The 20,505-nt window shown below is 46.8% G+C and overlaps 1 long non-coding RNA gene across 2 annotated transcripts; it reads left to right on the top strand.

The window, feature by feature from the left end:
* The first annotated feature begins 8,990 nt into the window (after positions 1-8,990).
* Positions 8,991-18,056, top strand: LOC135914933 (uncharacterized). Of its 2 annotated transcripts, XR_011509330.1 has the most exons (4): positions 8,991-9,288; positions 12,688-12,930; positions 15,052-15,218; positions 17,518-18,056. It is a non-coding gene; the product is annotated as an uncharacterized lncRNA (long non-coding RNA). The 2 variants fall into 2 exon arrangements; XR_010568467.2 differs by lacking the exon at positions 15,052-15,218.
* Positions 18,057-20,505: the final 2,449 nt, after the last annotated feature.

The raw sequence follows: 20,505 nt of genomic DNA, 5'->3' as shown, positions 1-20,505 counted from the left end.
GGACAGACAACCGCTCAGAATATGAATCGACATAACCCCGCTGATGGAATGATTCTCTATCGTAGTGGCTAAAACGAGCGGTCTTTTTCTCATTAAACATGGATTTATATTTTAGAGCGCAGCTCTTTGGCGTCCGTTCCTGGGTTTCGCGTCGTCGTCGTCGTTGTCGTCGTCGTCGGCGTTGTCGTCGGCCTCGTAACCAGCTCGCCGACGAATCTGCTGCTCCGCCGCCGCGCATGCGCGCTGTCGGCTCTCCGGGTGAGGGAGGATGATGGAAGGGAGGAGGAGAGACTGTGGAGGAGGGCTGGCTACACAAATGGCTCTTTGGCGTCCGTTCCTGGGTTTCGCGTCGTCGTCGGCGTCGTCGTCGGCGTTGTCGTCGGCCTCGTAACCAGCTCGCCGACGAATCTGCTCCGCCGCCGCGCATGCGCGCTGTCGGCTCTCCGGGCGAGGGAGGATGATGGAAGGGAGGAGGAGAGACTGTGGAGGAGGGCTGGCTACACAAATGGCTCTTTGGCGTCCGTTCCTGGGTTTCGCGTCGTCGTCGGCGTTATCGTCGGCCTCGTAACCAGCTCCGCCCCCCTTTCATCCCCCCAGCGCTAGCAGCGACCGACTGATACCGCTTTCGTGAGTCCGCTACCGCACTCACGAAAGACGTCGTGCACTTCCTGCAACTCGCATTAACCGTCCATCGATCCACACCGATGTTAGTAGTGGGGACTTTAATGTTGACATAAAGACAAACAGCAATTTCCTAACACTTATGCGGGAGAACATCCCGTTCCTCTCGCTCCTAACGCGTCCCACGGCTGTGACAACCTCGCGAGGCACTTGTATAGATCTCGTCTTTGAGAATCAAGCATTGGTGTACCAAGTCGAACATATATCAGTCTATTTCTCCGACCACAAAGCTTCCTTCATGACTGTCAAGAACTGTTAGTGGAGTCTTTGTTAAAGGAATACGTGTGAAAAATAAAAAAAAAATTCTGTGATAGCGCATACATGTGTTGCTCGATTTCTGTGCCTCAATCTATCGAAAAGGTGAAACAGCTTATTTGCTGCGCTCAAATTTCGCATTAGGAAGTAACGTAATCGTCGGTAATTTTTTAATTCATCACTTAATGATGCGAAAAAATGACCTTTGGCGACCCACGCGGCAAAAACATGAAGCTGCATAACAGTTCCACCCCGTGACCGTTTAATATAGTGTACTCGGCTACTTGTGTTTGTATTAGTATTGAAATTAAGTATACATTTCAATATTATAAGTTTTTCCCTGACTTGCATTGTGCAGATAGGCCTTCGCTTGCAGTGAACAGAAAAGTGGCGCTGCCTTCGCCTTCGATTTTCGGTGAGTTGACTTGGCTCGTCTATTACCATAAGAAGGACTGACGAATGCGTATACTTGGGTAAAAACTCGGTACAAATAAAAGAAATGTCTGTACAACAACGCGGGCTTACTGCATCCGCTTTTTATTTTCGAAAGTGGTTGAAAACGTCAAAATATAAGTGCTTATCCATAGTTACTCCTGTGAACTCAGAACAATGGACGGCCTTCATAGTTCGCGAGGCGGGCTATCGACATCGCTCTGCCTTCTCAGCGTTGCTGGAGGAAAGATTGTTACCTTTTTTAGAGGCTGCTCAGATCGAAAAAATTCTGCTTACTAAGTATCCACGCACTTTAGCAAGTAACCGCTGCAGATGTAAACACTACCGAGGGTGAGCTTTCCGTTGCGCCATAAAAAACAAGTTCCTCAAAAATCGATTGTCAATCCCTTTAATTCACGCACTCTAACCCACAAACAACGGTGGTGTTGGAACACTCTAGCTTATGTCGAAGACGCACCTACGACTGTCTGTGTCAAGACCTATTTAATTAAGGCATAAATGATAAACACAGAGTTAATTAAGTCGCTATAACAACGACCTTTCGTGGGAGTCGAACCAGCGACCGTTTGTGTTATATAGGGGGAAGTTGATTAAGAGGCTGTTAACTAAGGTAGCGTCGATTAAGGTACTCGAACCCGCGACCTTCGATGGGAGAAAATAAGTAATAAGATGAAAAAACGTATTCGAATGAGAATGTCAGATAATTTAATGAATGTCTCTTGAGCACGCAGTCTTTCGACTCCCAATTTTTGCCACTCTTTCATTTTTAAAAGTTGAGTTAGGAAATGAGCCGCAATGCTTGAAGGCCCACTTGTTATGCTGGACATGAGGCGCGCTTCTGTCACCGTCGCCCTCTTTTTCAAACTGATACTGTCCGCCCTTTCGCGTACGATCCGAGACCCTTTACCTTCACAGCGCCGCTACAACAATCCTCTTCCCCGAACGCCTGCCCTCAGCTACCCGCTGATCCCCATCACCGCGACATCGCTCTCTGTCACTTATGCGCCATCGACCCTGCCCTTCTGGCACGGAAAACTAGATGTTGCAGTACCCGAGGCACGAACTGCGTCGTCATTGAAAAACTGAAGTAGTCGAATTTCTCCATCAAACCTCATCGAAGGTGTCGTGGATGACTTTCGTACACTTGCGCTTGTGGATACTGGTGCTGCCGTTTCATGCAGTGATAGATACAAAACTTTGCCGCTTGCTTAGGAAGGTTACCGCGACGTCAAAGGGATTGTCCCTCCGTACCTCCAGCGCAAAGCTTATTTAGCCGTCAGCCGCCTGCAGAGCCGGCGTCGTCATTCAAGACGTTGTCTATCCCATCGAGTTTCTTGTGCTAACGGCCTGTTCACATGATGCGATCCTCGCTTGGAATTTTCTCTTCCCCTTCTGTGAAGAGGAGCCATCCTGGCGACTCAAGACGATGAGGGCACAAGAGGGCCGTAGTAGGGCTTTAAGCGGCTCACGTGGACTCTGTCAGGACCACCACAGCGTCTGTTTGTGCGAAGTGTCACAGGCTAGACGATGTAGTTCACCGGCGACGTGCATTGAACGATGCGGTAGGGACCGTGATATTTCACAGCAAGCTTGCGAGAGATATCAGGAGTCTTGGAGGATAGGGTGCCACACGAACGAACCACCAGGAAAGGTAGGGGTAGGTTTATCGAGGTGAAGGCGTTCTTTTTGAAGACCTTGTGTCACAAATGTAAATGAGCACCCTAGTTAGCGGCACTCTTCGGCACATTGAGCGAGTCCTGAGGCTGGGTGGTATTCGGGTGCATCCGGGCGCTATGGGAGTATAGTATCCAGTGTAGAAGGGGGCTCACGTCTGTATAGCAGAAAGAAAAGGGAAAATCTAGTGCTGGCTTGCGTGGCTGCTTTATAAGCACATGTCACGAAAGGAAGCACCAACTCCCAATTGGAATAATCGGAGGCTATGTACATGGAGAGCACATCACCAAGTGTTCGGTTAAAGTGCTCCATCAAGCCATTAGTCTGCCGATGATAACTTGTAGTGATGCGATGCAGGTCTATGCCGATTCTATCAAACGGGCGAGCTGGTCGCGGCAAATGTTGTAATGGGCCAGGCGTTTGAGAAGTTATTTCGTGGCGTTGAAACTCAATGCTGGAACGAATGTACTTGCGGACGTATGTGTACGTTCTACGCCAGCAGTATCGCTGGCGAAGTATATCATAAGTTTTCAAAACACCAGCGTGCGCATTTTGTGCGTCTGCGTGGAAGTGCGTGCACAGATCGGAGCACATATGGCGAGGTTTAACAAGAAGCCATTTGGGACTATCTGGATATGTTTCCCGTATCCAGATAGTCTATGTTGTACCGCGGCAGTAGAACATGGCCTCCCGGAGCGCATAAGGAGGTACTTGGCGAGGAAAGGTGCGACACGGCCGTGGCGATGGTTTCACAGAAGGTGTAGAGAGAACGTTGATCAACGAGGTTATCCAAGGATCCTTGCGCTGTTCTGAATACATGTCAGTGATACTGATGTTAGCGAAGGAAGTTGCGGAAAGGGAGACAGGTACAACGTCAGGATACACGGACGAACGGGAAAGTGCGTCGGCGTAGGCGTGGTTGCGTACTCAGCGGTAAATGACACGAACATCGGATTCTTGTAAACGTAGCGCCCAGCGTCCAAGTCGACCCGACGGATCCTTTAATGAAGACAGCCAACAGAGTGAATGGAAGTCAGTGACAACATCAAACGAATGGCTGTACAAGTAAGGTCGAAATTTCTGCAACACCCAAACAATTGCCAAATGTCCCATTTCAGTAACTGAGTATACTTGGACTCTGCCGTAGAGAGGGCACGACTCGCCTATGCAACTACGTACTGAGAGAGGTCCGGCTTTCGTTGGGCAAATTCAGCCCCAAGTCCGATCTCACTGGTATCCGTGTGTACCTTCGTTGGAGCGGTAGGGTCGAAGAGACGTAGAATGGGCGGTGAAGTCCGGACACGACATAATGTTGCAAAACCCTCATCACACACCGGCAACCAACCAGATAGATCAGATAGATAGCAATTGCCGGTTAGCAGCTTCGTCAGTGGTGCTATTATTAGTTCTTCATAAAGCGGCGAAACTATGAGGACATAACAAGGAAGCTAGGAGCGCTTTCACGGTGGCAGGCTTCGGGAATTCAGCAACAGCACGAAGTTTCTGCGGATCGCGAAGAACGCCGTTCTTCGACATGACATGGTGAGTTGGCGAGCTCCGAACCGGCACTTCTTGATGTAAGCGCGACTCATGCATGTGCTCGTAAAACAGCTCAATACTTCGTAAAGACTACGGAAGTGACCGTCGAAATCAGGGGAGAAAACGACGACGTCATCTAGGTAGCACAGGCACGTCTTCAATTTTAACCCACGCAAGATACTGTCCATCATCCTTTCGAATGTTGCTGGGGCATTACATAGGCCGAAGGGCAAAGCATTGGTTTCGTATAGCCCTTCGGAAGTTACGAAGGCACTTTTCGGGTGATCGGATGGTGCCATAGGGACCCGCCAATAACCGAACCTTAAGTCTACTGATGAAAAGAATTCGGCTCCTTGCAAGCAGCCCACGGCATCACCGATGCGTGGCAGAGGATATACATCTTTGCGCGTAACTTTGCTTAATCGGCGGTAATCGGCAGAGAAGCGGATCGAGCCCTCTTTTTTCTTCGCAAGGACAACAGTCGACAACCACGCATTGCAGGACGGCTGAATGATGCAGCGCTGACGCATGTCGTCGACTTGTTCGGTGATCCCACGACGCTGAGCACGGGATACGCGGTAAGGACGCTGTCGCTGAGGCGCTTGGGAGCCCGGTGTCAATCGGATAGAGAACAGTGTGCGTTCGGCCTAATGACGTCTTCTGGCAATTAAACTAGCCACGACACTACTTTAGAAGTGCAAGAGGTTTCTCACGGTGTGCCTCTGCACGTTCGTCGTCGACGGCGGAACCAAGCATACACAAAGGTGGGTGATCAGGCGTACCAGTAGAAGGTGTCAGAGCACTAAATTGTAAGCAGTGCGCATCGTCAAGGCAGAAGAAGAAGTATACGTCGAATGCCTGAATGGTGCCTATACACTCTCCATGGAGTAAGGTTGAGGGAACTGGCAACGGACTCGTAACAAACAAGGATGTAGCACTGTTGTGCATGTCGAGAACGGCAAATGGCAACGCAAGGTTTCAGCGTTGTCGAACGCTCTCAGAGGATGTAAATAGAACTGTGGAATCACGAACATTGGCACAGGACACGGGCACAGGGGTCGTTCTACTGGCTGGTATGTTCGTATACCGTCGGTGACAAACAACTTTACCAACGTATGTTCAGACGACGCGGAACACACCGCTGAGAACGCCACCTTGGCAGGAGCAGTCAATAACCGCATGATGATGATAGAGAAAATTCCAAGCGAGGATCGCATCATGTGAACAGGTCGTTAGCACAAGAAACTCGATGGGATAGACAACGTCTTGAATGACGACGCCGGCTCTGCAGGCGGCTGACGGCTAAATAAGCTTTGCGCTGGAGGTACGGAGGGACAATCCCTTTGACGTCGCGGTAACCTTCCTAAGCAAGCGGCCCCGTAAGAATTAGAGGGCCCTTATACGAAACGCACGCGGATTGACCCAGCTATTAGTACACTGTGTTTTGCTGGCAATCCGTGTATCGCTTGTGGCGTTTTTCTTATGTTCATTTGCATTTACAGCATGGCCACAATTAGTACATGACCGGGGTTGTTGGAGAAGTATGGGAGAGGCCTTTGCCCTGCAGTGGGCGTAACCAGGCTGATGATGATGATGATGATTTGCAGTTGTGTGTTTTCATCAGTAAAATGGCATTGCCGATTACTGAAACATCTTCGAGTGTAACGGAAACTTGGAAGGAACGAGCTCGCAGCTGTATGTAATGTACTTTGATATACTGTATTACGCTTTATTATTTAACGGCCAGTAGCTGTGGCTATGCAGTATTCGTTTTTAAAAACAGAGTAACGCAGGCACTTAGCAATATATTTATTCACATATGCAATGCACAAGATACGATTAGGATATTGGAAATTACATTTTGGACATGTTGTAAAGCGCAGTTACCAACGCGCGCACAAACAGAGGAAAGTGTAAAAGTAGAATTCCCTGCTGAATTTTATTTTTTATCGCACGTAACGCAATGCGGATATTTGTCAGCGAGTTAATGCGGTTCTGCCCCACTATTTACTTGAATGCTAGGTCATACTGCACTTGCTAAGTCAACGGGCTCGTAATGCACTAAAATCAGTCCACAAACTTCGGCCGTCAACATTCATGCGCGCGAATGAAATAATACTGCAGCTCTGCACACACAGGTGTATACTTTCTCTCGCACCTTCGTATCGCTCTACGTTACTTTCCTCGCATATTCGTGCAGTTACCGACGGTTCAGTCTTTCCGTCCATTTCTATGCAACCAGAATTACCTTCTGGGTAGGTTTTGTTTGCTGCGCTGGATGCAAAATAACTTCTTGTCGTCCTCCGTCTGATTTCGGTATCCATCCGCACAGCAACAAGGCATTTCGGTCCTTCGCATCCTTGGTCATACCGATCTATTCAACGGGCTCACAGCGAACTAAAATAAATAATCTCCACAAACTTCGGCCCTCAACATTCATGCACGCGAGTGAAATACTATCACCGCTCGACAAACGAACGTGTATACTTTCTATCGCACCTTTGTATCGTTGTATCTTACTTGCCTCGCATAGTCGTGCTGTTACCGACGGTTCAAAGTCCGTCCGTGCAATTCTGTGTAACCATACTTTTCGTCTGGTTAGGTTCTGGTTGCCGCGCGCGATGCAAAATAATTTCTTGCCATCCTTCGTCCGGTTTCGGCACCCAACCGCACAGCAACAATGCATTCCAGACCTCCCGGAACGAAATTATCGCAGCGATGTGCAAACCACAACAGGCTAAACGCGCGCTCTTCGCCCGGCGCGCAGGAACTTTCATGGCGGCAAAGGGGCGGAGCAAGGTCACATGTCACCAATCAGCCTATCGCAGGCGTTGTAGGCTGGATCAAAGCCTGGCGGTACTTTTAAATGATTGAGGGATTTTAGGTAAGGTTGGGTCGACGCGTCCCCACTCGACGAGCGTGGCAACCAGCCGTCAAGAATTCACCCTATTGTCCCCTCGTCGGGCGCTCAGGCCGCGAGAAGGAGCGCGCGCGTCGCCCCTCTAGGCCGGCCGTGGTATGCCGCGGGCTGATGGTGTCGTGTGCGCCGTGCTTGCCAAGCATAGGGCGTTGAAGCGAGAGGCAGCACTGAATTCCACTTGCTTGCTGCACCTGCCGCTCATCGTGACCCAACATATTGACGGCGAGTGTCCGTGGTCATCGAGTGAGGTGCGTTCATGCTTCCCTGAGCGCGCATCAAACAAAGCTAATTTAGTTCATACGCAAATGTTCACAAGTTTACGCCCCATACAAAAGTACTGTCCTCACTACGCAAGGCAGTCGCTATCGCAATCGACGCTTCGCCTTTCGTGGGAAACTACCAGATTTATTTTTGCTCCGCAACCACGACAGTACTTTCGATGAGGTTGGTTACATTTCAAAGAAAAAGGTGTTATCGAGGAAGTGTAGCAAATACATTTCTTACTTACTCCAGTAGTGGCTAATAATAATTTTCGATATCTTCAAAATACAAGAAAGCCAAGCGCCATGTTTGCAACTCTGAAACTCGGCAATCAAAAACAGTATTACCGATATCTAAGCTTCACCTAATATTACGCCTAACGCCGAAAAATGTGATCTATGAAACACCTTTATAAACTATACAACTATCTTTTACTATGACTTTTGCAAGACACTTGTAAACATTGTAACAGTTTCGCGCACACTAGATTTCATATCAGAGGTTCGTCCGTTTTACGTGCTTTAACAGATGCACTTTGTGGAACAGTGTTACCTGTTTTTACTGCGGAGGTGTAGATCTGTAAGATTTGTGCGTTGTATATGTGGTTTCGGTTCCGGTTTGAGGATCACCTGCCGCCAGAGGCACCAGTGTCGCTATGTGTATATATATGACTGTATGTGGCAATAAACTGTGGATTGTTTGGTTGCTAGCAGTTCGTGTACTTGGGCGGCACCCGCCGCTACAAGTGTTACCTGTTTTTACTGCGGAGGTGTAGATCTGTAAGATTTGTGTGTATGTATATTTCTTGAACTTACCCGCTCTTGTCGATCTTTCTTTAGAAAAATGCACAGCCATAAATTGAGAATGTGCTTCCCGAAGCCCCTGACTTCAGGTGTTAACGCAACATGTTTTACCCAAATCTGTACACCGGTTGTCTCATAACAGTATTGCAGCCTTTTACAAGTCTTTCAATAGGGAAATTTGGATGGTCGACGTGCACGCCATTGTAGCCTTCTGTTTTCTATGCTGACTGCCACCTCTACACGATCCTCAGTAGCTCATTTCACTGACCGCTAGAGCTCCCGAGTGGGCCAAAGTAGGGCCCATTTGCATAGCGCCACAACTCGCTACGCAAGGTTTAGAAAAGGAAAAGAGGAAAAAGAAGAACGACACGGAGGCGCCGACCACGCGCGCTGCCGCGCGAGGCCCACGCGACAAAGGAGAACCTCGCTCGTGCTGTCGAACGAGCAGCTAATCGAGGCGGACGCATTTCGAACATCGCGTAAAGGAACGGCATCGTCCTGCTACCAGGAACGCGCTTGCTGCAGCCTCACAGAACATCCCAGGAGGCGGTTCCCGAGACCTGCGTGGGACCCGCTCGCTGAGATAGGCGTCAAGGACACCGCGGCTCCGTTCAACACCATGCATGTACCACGGACTGCGCGAGGAGCCGGGAACCAGGCGGTGGCAGCATCGAGGGTCTCCCGACGCCTGCTATTGCAGAGGTAAAAATCAATTCGGGGTTTTCCATATCGTGTATCAGGACCACTGGGAACATCTTCGGTGGATAGACCCAATTTAATTTTATTTCCATGCTGTTGTGAAAATCACATTGACGGGTTGTTTTGAACGACAGATAGCTGAGCTCGTTGGTAAGGATTCATTATGCAAAATAGAGATGAGGCGTGCAGACAGGACACAAGAGTAGAGAAGTGGACAACACGAACGCCGAACTATCAACTGAAGGGAGCACTGAGGCGAAAAATGAAAGACACAAAACTCATCTGCGCATGCTCAGGAATGGTAACACCACGTGTCAATCGGGTACACGTGCTGGTCTACGTGAGAGATAACTGTTAAGGCACTTAATCTCTTCCTTATGTAAAGTAATCGAAGGCGGACTCACGCACGCACTTCCACCATTATAGATATGCCATGCCTCTACTATAAGAAGCGTATCTTCATTCTTATGCCTGTACAATATCGCGCATTCATCTAACTCTGGCTTGCAGATCTTTGTCTCGCAAAGAAAACCAAAACAGCGTGTAGATTGTTGAGTAGTAAGCAGTAGCACAAATCAGGAATACCTGTGTTATAGCAATTGGCCATGCAGCGCATTATTCTGTTGGCATTGCGTAATAACACGATTGATGGGTGAGCTTGTACACGCTGTAACACGTTAAGCTAACAGATGGGGTTTTTGCATGGTTGGAATGAATTCACTTTCATAACGGTATCAGCTGAATATTAGAACATTTACGATATTTAAATGAAGGAAATGCGTCGGCAGCCGCACACATTGCACACTTGCGCTCATATTCCAGCGCAGCGCAGTGTTTAAATGCCCAGATGATTATTAAGCCAGTTCTTTATATGCCACTTTAAGCTATTCCCTCGCATGATTAGCCGTCGCGTTGCTGTGCAGTTATCCAGCTTCTGAAACATTGCGTTGATTGCGTATCAGTTTCGAAGGAAGAATATGCAACTTCTGCGCATGTTGCGGCTTTGACAGCTCCGCTGCTTTTTAATCATAACTTTGACTTGCGCCCTATACTCTGCGTTTGCACCACCCGTGGTTGCTTAGTGGCTTTGGCGTTGTGCTTCTAAGCAGGAGGTATAGTGGAATCAAATCCTGGACGCGGCGGCAGCATTTCAAAGGGGGCGAAATGCAAAAACGACCCTGTACCTAGCATTGGGTGCTCGTTAACCAGGTGGCTGAAATTAATCTGAACACCCCCGTGCACTGGGCAGCGTGCCTTATATTCAGATAAGAATTTTGGCACGTAAACAGCAGAATTTAATTCTATCCTTGATGCATTGCCGCATATAAAACGGCATATGCCTCGCAAACTTCACTATGATGTGTAGCTGCTTCAAGTTACATTGCTTTGTATAATTCGAGTTTACGCCATGGTCCCTACTGAAAGCCTTCATTTCGTAAGAGCAAGGTTAACCTCAGGAGATGCTATCGAAATTCACTCGAATGGAGAATTACTTTTTCTTTGCATGCAATAAGCCAAATTTGATATTTGTTGCATTTCAATGAAAAACGTCAGAATCTCCGGACTCCCTGAGGAGGATTCTTCATTAAGGAATCAACGCCAACTTCTGGAAAATCACAACTCTAACTCCAACATAAACGCGATATCGCAGGTCATTAAAACTACGTAAACGCTTATAAATCTAAAGAGGATAAAGATTTTATTTTATCAACCGCTCTGTAAAACACCGGTAATTTGTGAGTTGGACTAATGCAAACCAATCGTATATACTGGAAGAACTTAACATAAGCTTTAAATTCATAGGGCACATATAGCCGTTTCAGCTACGCGTACTAACAAACAGCATACAAATAAGGGAGAAATATTTTTTAATGCAGAGTCAAGAATTCATAAACTTTGTGCTTAACATTTTGATGAACGCATTTCAAAGAGTTTTGAAAGTCGTTTACGCTTCAAATGAACGTGTGGGCTCAGTCAGTCCGTGGTACTCCGCTATATGCCGTAAATACAACGAATTTCATCGCTTAATTCTCACGTCGCAAGGCCGATCAAGGAGTTACGATTGAGGGCTTCGAATGAACTTGTGCGAATTCGGCAATGTCCCGTGTTGGAACTAGTCTGGCGGAAGGAAGATAAAGCCCGCCGAAAACGCAATTATTGCTATTCTTTTACAAAAAGCCTAGAGAAGGAGAGAAGAACACGATATGCACCAAAGAGAACCCATCCGCAAATTGGGAGGTTCGTATCTTCTACGTGTGAATATAGCACCTAACATTTTTTATTTATCCATTCATTCCTTGGTAGTTTGGTTCCCCAGCTAATTTAAACTCTCCTCACAGCTAAACCACATCATTTCTTTGGATAGTATTGCTTCAGGAAGGGTTCCAGACTATGATTTAGTGTTATTGTATTTATATATCTTCGTCCGCGAACACAGGTATAAAAAAATGGGCTAAGAACTTAGTATGGCTGCATACGAAAAAAAAAAAATAATAATAATAATTTGAGCCAGCACAACAACATTTTTCGGGTACGTGCAATGTTAGCGCACCTATGTGTATACAATGCCGCTGTCTGGTACCGTACCAATTGCGGAAAAATCAAAAATGGCAAATAAACAATTAAAAACGTGCATTGAGATACCTTTTTTGTTACAAGGGGCACCTTTTTTCGACACCACACTGAGTCAGATAGACGGAAGCGGGGTATCAAAGGATGAAGTTTAGGCTTTTGCCCCTTTATGAAAAAAAATAACAAAAAATGAACACAAAAGTAAAGTGCTTGCAACTGTGGCAGGGAAAACATACCATAAAGCGAGTGGCGCATGATGTAGTGATCACAGTGTACCTGGTAAGTATTGTGTTAGGACAGTTTCTTGTTTGCCTTTCTTTATTGGTTGGAATGATGCCATGTCTGAATAAATAAAATCGAAGAAAATAATCTAACCTATAGTACCACTCCGTGAGCAACTTTCGGTCGCGGCTTAACATGAAGTTTGAAATACAATGCAATATAGCAATCCTTGGAACACACAAAATAATTTTTTTGGCAATCAATAAAATCTTTTCAGTGTGGTTGGGCTGAGTTAGAATAAATTACGTTATATCCTATTACGTGGAAGTTGGATCTCCGCAACCAACATTACCGTGTATATTTCCCGCATCGCCAATTCGCAGCACATTTGCATAGTAAGAAAGCACAGCAACTGAGCAAGCCAGAATCTATTTTAAATGCTTCCTGGATCGGTGATGACATCGTTAGTGTTTTGATTCGGAAGGCGCTCTTTGCTTATCACAAAGCAAGAAACCTTTTGCGAATCAAGCTGCAGCGTTCCGCGAAGTTTTGTCGGCGAATGTGCATTTAAAGAGCAGTTTTCAGTGTTGTCATGCATTTTCAACGCAGTTCGCGACGTCCGAGTAGGCGTGGAGCAGAAGCCGCCGCAAGAATGATCCGCCAGGTCGGCGAGTCTGGTGTAGTGGCTTCTCCCGACAACAGTCTCGACGCCTCGTGCTGCAGGCTACGCATCCACCCGCGTGACACGCTGCCATGTGTGTTGGCGATGCTGATCTCAATCAAGGCTGAGAGCAACGGGGACACGTATGACATGGCTAGACCAAGCAGCTGCCTTTGGAGGCTGCACGGGAGGTAAGCCAAACACCAGTCCAACTAAAACGCCGCAGTCATTGTGCGGCCTCTACTATTACTATTCCATTTTCGCCTTCTTATCTTGTAAGAAACACTGTGATTGTAGGTCACCTATTTTCCCGTGTAAGCCAACCTGTCACGATGAACCACTGCCTAGGCCGGGTTGAGGTAATCATGTAGCGTAATCTTTCAATGTAAATTATGGTTCAGCGAAGGGATTGTCGCAGCTTCGTGAAATACCCTTGTCGGGACTCGTAGAGGGGCATGTAGCCTATTCATTAGTACCCAGTTCTAGGCAATTTGGCTTTACAGTTGAAGCTGTTAGAGATTATGTATAAATACTGTGAAGAGCATATTTCTGGTTCGCATAATCATTCTATTTTTTCAGTGATATACAACTTCAAATACTAGAAAATAAAATATACAAGAAGAAAAGCCGCACGAAGTTTACAGCTTTGTAACCGAGCAATATAGAAACGATATATTTCTATTGGCTGCATGTATTGAGTCTTCAAGCGGACAGTACCATTGGTAATCTATAGTAAATTCGAAGACGGAAAGGAAAGCAAGAGCCTGCGGCTTTCTTTACTGTTCCACTTTCCTACGGAGACCTGAACCATATATGCAGCCACCATGTATGAAAGACGCATGATAACTGTAGTAATTGATGGGAGAAGAAAAGTTGTACGAAAGTACATGTTGTAGATGTGAGAGTACAGAATGAGAAATGGAAATACGATAAGCATGCAAGTGGTATGCAAATGTTTAGAAAAGAAAACAAAGACGCACGCCGTATAGGAATGAAGCGATGGAGAAAATGTGTTGCTGCGCGTTGCCGATTCACCGTGGTTTTTATACGCGGAAGTCCAGTCGCTCTAACCACATTTGCCTCGCAGTCTTCCGTGAGCCGCTAGACGATATGGTGGTCAGGGATGGTCTCACAGAAAAAGTATGGCCTTGTTTAAGCTACGACTCACTGCCATAGTGCACTCAAAGGTGTGAGAGAAAGGCAGAGTTGTTCGCCACCCGACTGTAGAACGAAGCGATAAAGAAAGCCCTACATGCTTGTCAGGCGATGCACTTAGGCTGACGATGCGTTCGCGATGTCAGCAGCAACATGCGCAGCGTATCCTGTGGGCGCCCCGAACAAAGTAGAAAGTGGAAGCAAACGCGCCACCCAGGAGAACACGACACGAAGAGTCATTCTGTTCTCTCAGGAGACATACTAAATATTGTGCGATAGATTTTTTCGTTCATTTTGTCATTTTTTACGATTCGCTTGCCTTAGCTTTATTTGTCATTGGCCTACCCAAATATCCGGGGGCGCAATAACGCAAAACTATTCCAAATAATTCTATTCCATTACTGCAATCAGGCCTCCACGATTGGTCAAAACTTTTTAAGGCAGCTTCCACTTCGCTTGTCTGTCACGCGACGTCAGGAAAACCCTTTAACTCATATGACGTTATATGAATGATTAGAACGAACCAAGGTAGAAGTACCCATTTAAAGATTCTGCCACTTTTTCACCACGAGCCGCCCGCTATTAGTCAAATGTGTTTGGGTTGTGTCCACCTCGCCTGCCAGTCACGCGATGTCACAAAACCATGAAAATTCACAATTTCGAAGTGACGTAACAAAATTGAATTTTTTCCGGAGTAGCTGAAGACTGCGCCGTTCAGAAATGAATCGATTATGCCTGCCCGCCGATCCTACTGGCACTGGATACTCGGAGCTGCAGTGGCGAATGTATTTACTTGCGTATAATAAGAACTTTTGCCTGGCAGATGATGTAGTGGAGCCGTTTTTGCACCAACACCCGTTACCAATGTTTTACGGACCAGGGATTGCCGATGAAACTTATTTTCTCCTGTGTCTGTGAATGCAGCTTGAAATTAAAGACTGCAGTCCAAAGTTGGCATGACAAGTTTTCTAGCGCACTTATTAGTTTCCGCTTACGCTTGTTAATTACACAGAAGTTTTGTTGTTTTTTTCGGTGACCCCGTGGCCCGCATACTTATTCTCTCTGCACACGACATCGCTCTACCATCTGTTTCCCTGAGGATTTATTTTAGCGGCATTTTTACCTTTGTGTTGCACGTCCCTGCGATTTCCTACCAGAAAGCGAATGCTAAGCGAAGGGAACCGGGCCAATCGCTGACGCCGGCACTGCCGTCCTCATCCGGGCAAATACTTTCACTGCGGTGGCTCGGTCCCTCTGAAATGCTCGCCGCATCTACGTACTCCTCACCCCTGGTCCGCCAATTAGACAAGAAAAACGAGTCAAGGTAGGCAATGCTATTCGCTTTACAAGCAAAGCAAATTGACCTCCTGTAGCTTGGAGAGCTCTGCAATGGCCTCTGTAAACAACGCCGCGGGTCAACGAACGATGTTTGCGTCGACGGTTAAGTAAATATGACGTCAGGAGATTGGAATAAAAACAGATTGCATTACCTTATTGGGCTCCTGTTTTCTATTTCCCTTCTCTGCTGTAATTATAGAGGCCTGTATAAGCAGTGTTTGACCACTTTATATATATGTTGCTTGCTTTCAGTGGTGGGCCCAAACTGTGCGTTTTAGGTGCATTGCGTGCATGAAATAGCAAAGTAGCTTTTCTTCGTTTTGTTTTTATATAAGCGTAGCACAAAGACGCGCGCACGTGTCTCGTTATGTTGTCGAAGGAATGGAATCTCATTATAAAGGCGAATGCTTAATTTATGGGCAACAGATCGCTACGTCTTTTTCAAAGCAATATTTGATCACAATATTTCAACAGCAACACTGCAAAAAATTAATCGAAACTGAGGTTTCAGTTTTCGTCCTCTGGTAGGAGACTCTAGAAATAAGTCTTACGCGGCTGAAAACTATAGTTACCGTGGAAGTGAAGCACTACCCGCGTCACGTGCAGCGACAGGAGCGTGCGATTAAACCGCTGGGTCACTGCTTCCGATAGTGCAAACATGATAAGCTTCGGATTATCAAGGTGCCATGAGAATTTGCACGATTGTGTTTCCAAAATCGCTTTCGAGAACAGCGCTACGCTGATTGCGGAGAGTTCAGACAGGCTTCAGTCAAAAGATATTTTCGGACTACATACACTTCACCGACTATATCGAAGCTACCCTTGTTTTAGTACAGTGATAGTTTTTGCCTCAAAAATCGATTCAAGCATTTCGTCATTTCCATAGGCTTCCAAATCTGGATATTTAACCCCCGCGGGAACGAAATTCCAGCTTTCCACAACCTAATCACTGTATTTGTCTCGTGTCGCTTGATTTATACAACGTCGCTGTCACCTGCCTTTTCCGATATTCACCGCGTACCTTCAGGTGTTCGTGACACACCCGCTTGTTCTACAGAAAATGCGTAAGCTTAGCCCAGTAGCCGCTGGGCTGTTAACCGCTACGTGTCCAGAAGAGCTACCTGTAAAAGAAAGCTTCGCAATGGAAGGAAAATTCGTCCACGTTCCCGAATCAAAGCCAAGGTCAACTATTTTCTGGGGTGGTCTTTCCACCATCTGAGATAAGCAGGAGTCCAGCTGCACTGAACGAAGCAGGAAGATGAATCAATGGACAAATCGAAGCGCATGGATTCTGGTGTATGACAGTTTTCCCTTTCATGACCCTTACGCCAACTTGCACGTTTCAGTAGAACTGATTTCCGTTGTTCAGTGTCGATGTGCTTGAATATGTCGATTAATTCACCTTACTACGGCGATCTGCCAACTTACTCGTTAACTCAGGTAGTAGAAAGACCACCAATGAAAGGCGTTAGTCCCGAGGTTAATCTCTCCTGACCAGGACAAATTTTTCATCTGCTAAGAAGCTTTGTTTCTGAAAACTGTGAAGGGTTTCCTTTAAAGCGTCATACTATACAGTTGAACTTAAAAGAAACAGTGAGAATGAGATTTGAGAAAGGGAATTTTATTTAGATTCCACTTTTTTTTAAATTCTGATAAATATTCGAAATTTCAGGTGGAAGACAATTTTCCTTTTCATGAGCCTTCCTCCACCTTGCGTGCTACCATACAACTGATATTCCGTGTCCGCAAAGCTCTACAAGGCCTATTTCTCTTCCACCGAAAATGCCTTATACATATCGCAGAAAGCATTAGACATAGCGTTTTACTTCACTGTATACGGCTAGGCGAGAGAGTGTTCGAACTAATTCGAAGAGTATACGTACTCATCTTTGCTCGCACATGCCTCTGTTGTTGCGCTGCAAGTCCCGTCTCCTCTTCTGTAACAGTTACGCTCTCTAAGGCTTTCTCAGCCCTCAACTATTCTTTGACAGAAATCCTTCATATAGACAAACCTTCTTTGCTAGATGTATAAAAGATAAAACTGTCCTTCACTCATTCTAAAGAGATTAAAATGATGAAAGGTATTTTGCAGTATACTCGATTAACTGCGCAGAACACATCGTTAGCAGCGTTGCACAAGCTCAAAGCATCAAAAAGTTGTTTGCTGCGATATAGTGCGTTCACCAGCTGTAACAATTTTTTTTTTAAATTTCCCGTTCGGGAAAGACGACATTGACTCTCTTCGTGGCTAAGTCGCACACAATCGCATCTTCCTCTTTCATCAGGCTCACCGGGTTTACAGTGGACGGCAGTACGGCGTTGTCGGCGCGGAACGGCGCACACTGTCGACAGCAGTCGCCCGCCGTCTTGTGCATCGCCGCACGTGTGGCTGCCATCTACTGGGCTGCACCTTGTCACAGCTGCAGCGCCACAACAACCCGAGGCTCTGCAGGCGGCATCACTGTCTTCTCAGCGGTGCTTATTCAAGCAAAGTAGCTGACCATGCGCTCGCTGCTGACCACGTCAGCGGCGACTTCGGTGTGCACTCCGTTCGCTGGCACGATGGCTGCACCAGACGTATGAGAGCGCACTGGCCGCTCCACTGCGTTCAAGGGCTGGCGTACCTGCGCAAGGATTGGCGAGGACGCCCCCAGCAACCGCTGCGAGCTAGTCGCCGTGCCGCTATCCCCTTGACGTTGGCACAGCGAAACTGGCGCCGCTTGCGGCGAGTGCGTGCGCTTTCCTTTCGTAATTTCCTTTATTTTTTCAATGTATTGGTGTGAATGTACTATTGTTATTTGTGTTTCCAATACAGTTTTTAGCGATCGAAGTATGTTGCTATGTTGATTCCTGGAGCATGGTACTTCTGGGCGATGGTAATGGGCGAAATTGAATGAGCCCTGCACTATAATTTGTTTGTCACTCTCAGCCTTCTTTTTCTTTTCACAAATATTATACCACATGACTTCCACAATCCTGCGTCGTGAGATGGTGGCCATACCCGACAAATGTTTCTCTTCGTGTGCTCGGCTGTAATATCCTTCAATGGCATCCAATGACAGCTAACCGTCTGCTAGCCGCCTCGTTAGCTCAGATGGTATAGAGCGGCTGCCCCGCAAAGGGGGTGTTCCTCGGTTCGAGTCCCCGACCAGGACGAATTTTTCTTCAACTGCGAAGCTTTTCGTTCGAGCAACCCGCATGGGTTTCCTTGGTAGCACTTGGCTACGTTTGGGTGGATGTCTTATTTTCCCTTTGTAATATACTTCAATGTAATTCAATCCCCGGAAGCAGAGAGGGTTCGCAGTAATGGCACGCCGTGTCGCTCGAAACGAAGTCCTTGTCAAGGTGCCAGGATTCAACCTTCGTTTTTAAGGACGGCTTCAGGAATAGCCGCAAAGTACGAACACCTACTCACATGCACATAACCCACCGTGGTTGCTCAGTGGCTGTGGTGTTGGGCTGCTGAGCACGAGGTCGCGGGATCGAATCCCGGCAACGGGGGCCGCATTTCGATGAGGGCGAACTGCGAAAACACCCGTGTACTTAGATTTAGGTGCACGTTAAAGAACCCCAGGTGGTCAAAATTTCCGGAGTCCCCCACTACGGCGTGCCTCATAATCAGAAAGTGGTTTTGGCACGTAAAACCCCTTATATTATTATTAAGAAAAAGTGTCGTGCATACATTTTCAGACGCGCAACAAAAGTTACCGAAAGTGGAGCTCACATATTTCTGGAATAAACACGAAGAGCATTTGACGAAATCATTTGGAGCTCTTCTGTCTGATAAACTAATGACGAGCAGTGCACTAAAATTTTCGAATTTCTTTCTGGCGCCCTCTTATATTTCGTTGCGGAGAGGCTTTTCTCATGAGCGGATTAAGGTCACTGGGGATACGAGAGCCCTGCATCCCGTAATGCCTCAGAGGATCACAGCGGGTTCACGGGACCGGATTCCGAGTTGTGTCTTGTATCCCCTCAGCTGCGCAACAGCGCAACATATACTAGGGTTCATATACCCGACTTCGATGCCCTGAGCGACAGAAGAGATGCCACATCCCCACCGGTGGTTGGCCCGTATATACAACCCTCTGTAAGAGGCATTCGACACATGCAAGCGTACACGAATGCATCCTCGACTTTTCCCCCTCATCCCTGCCTGGATTAGTACCTGCCACCTCCCATAGCCAGGACAGGAGTATGTTCCCTGTTCGACGGTCACTCTTGTTGGCCACCGCTTTGGTGGTCACTGATAGGTCGAAGGAGGCATATATTCTAGAGCCGATGGCGCTCATATGTAAACCTAAGGGTGAATAGGAGTGCGCCTAATGAGACGAGAAACATCATGATGGCTACAGTAATTTACTGCGTTTTCTTTCCGCGCCGTCCTTGTTATCTTTGGAGGAACTTAGGAAGCGGTCGCCACGCTGACTTTCGACTTCATGTATGCCCACCGTACACCAAATTCACGATGTCGACCATGTGACTGTTGCGCAGTCAGCGCAGTGTGGTCCACGGTTAGTGAGCCACGAGGTGTCCGTAAGAAATTGTGCTTTAGAAGCGATCGCATATTTCTAGGCATCACTTTCATGGAAAAACAATTCTCGCAGCCATATTTAACTCGCACTACTGCTGTCTCTTCTGGAAACATTTTGAGATAACAACTATACAAATATTTTATACGAATATTTTCAAAGCAAGTTGGTTCTGTTTCATTACTTATTAGAACAGATAACCTCCTCAGTCCCGAAGACATTTCGGGCACATAATCGTCCTGAAATTTAATTCACTGCCTCAAGGACCGTTCAAAGGTTCCGATGTCTGTTGCAAATTTTTTTTTACGGAGTCATTAATACATCTACAACTCTGAATCATATCCATCATGTTTCTTTATGTGTCAATGAAAGCAATCCTTTTGACAAGACTGGCAGCAAAAGATGGCAAGTGCTTGTCTTCTTGCAAGCACAAGGAAGAACTGCAATTAGCTTAAGTTTGACAAGATTACACAGCGTCTGCAAGCTAAAATTTCATAGTCATGTCCCCCCCCCCCCCCTAAGAGACATTTTATTTCATATTGGTACGCCGAATTGTTTCGAAATGATGCAAGGGGCGAGGCCGTTTAGGCGGAGATACTCCGGACCGGGTGCTATAAAACGGTCACCGGTCCCCGTTGTTATGTTATATGTTCCCCATTGCGTCTTGTAGGACTAACACATCACTGATATATATAGTTGCCATAAGCGTATTGTTCATTTTGTCTAAAACTCTTGCACTCC

This window comes from Dermacentor albipictus, unplaced genomic scaffold (genome assembly GCF_038994185.2).
Source record: "Dermacentor albipictus isolate Rhodes 1998 colony unplaced genomic scaffold, USDA_Dalb.pri_finalv2 scaffold_11, whole genome shotgun sequence".
In the NCBI taxonomy this organism is placed as follows: domain Eukaryota; kingdom Metazoa; phylum Arthropoda; class Arachnida; order Ixodida; family Ixodidae; genus Dermacentor; species Dermacentor albipictus.
This window is presented reverse-complemented; position numbering and strand designations above follow the sequence as displayed.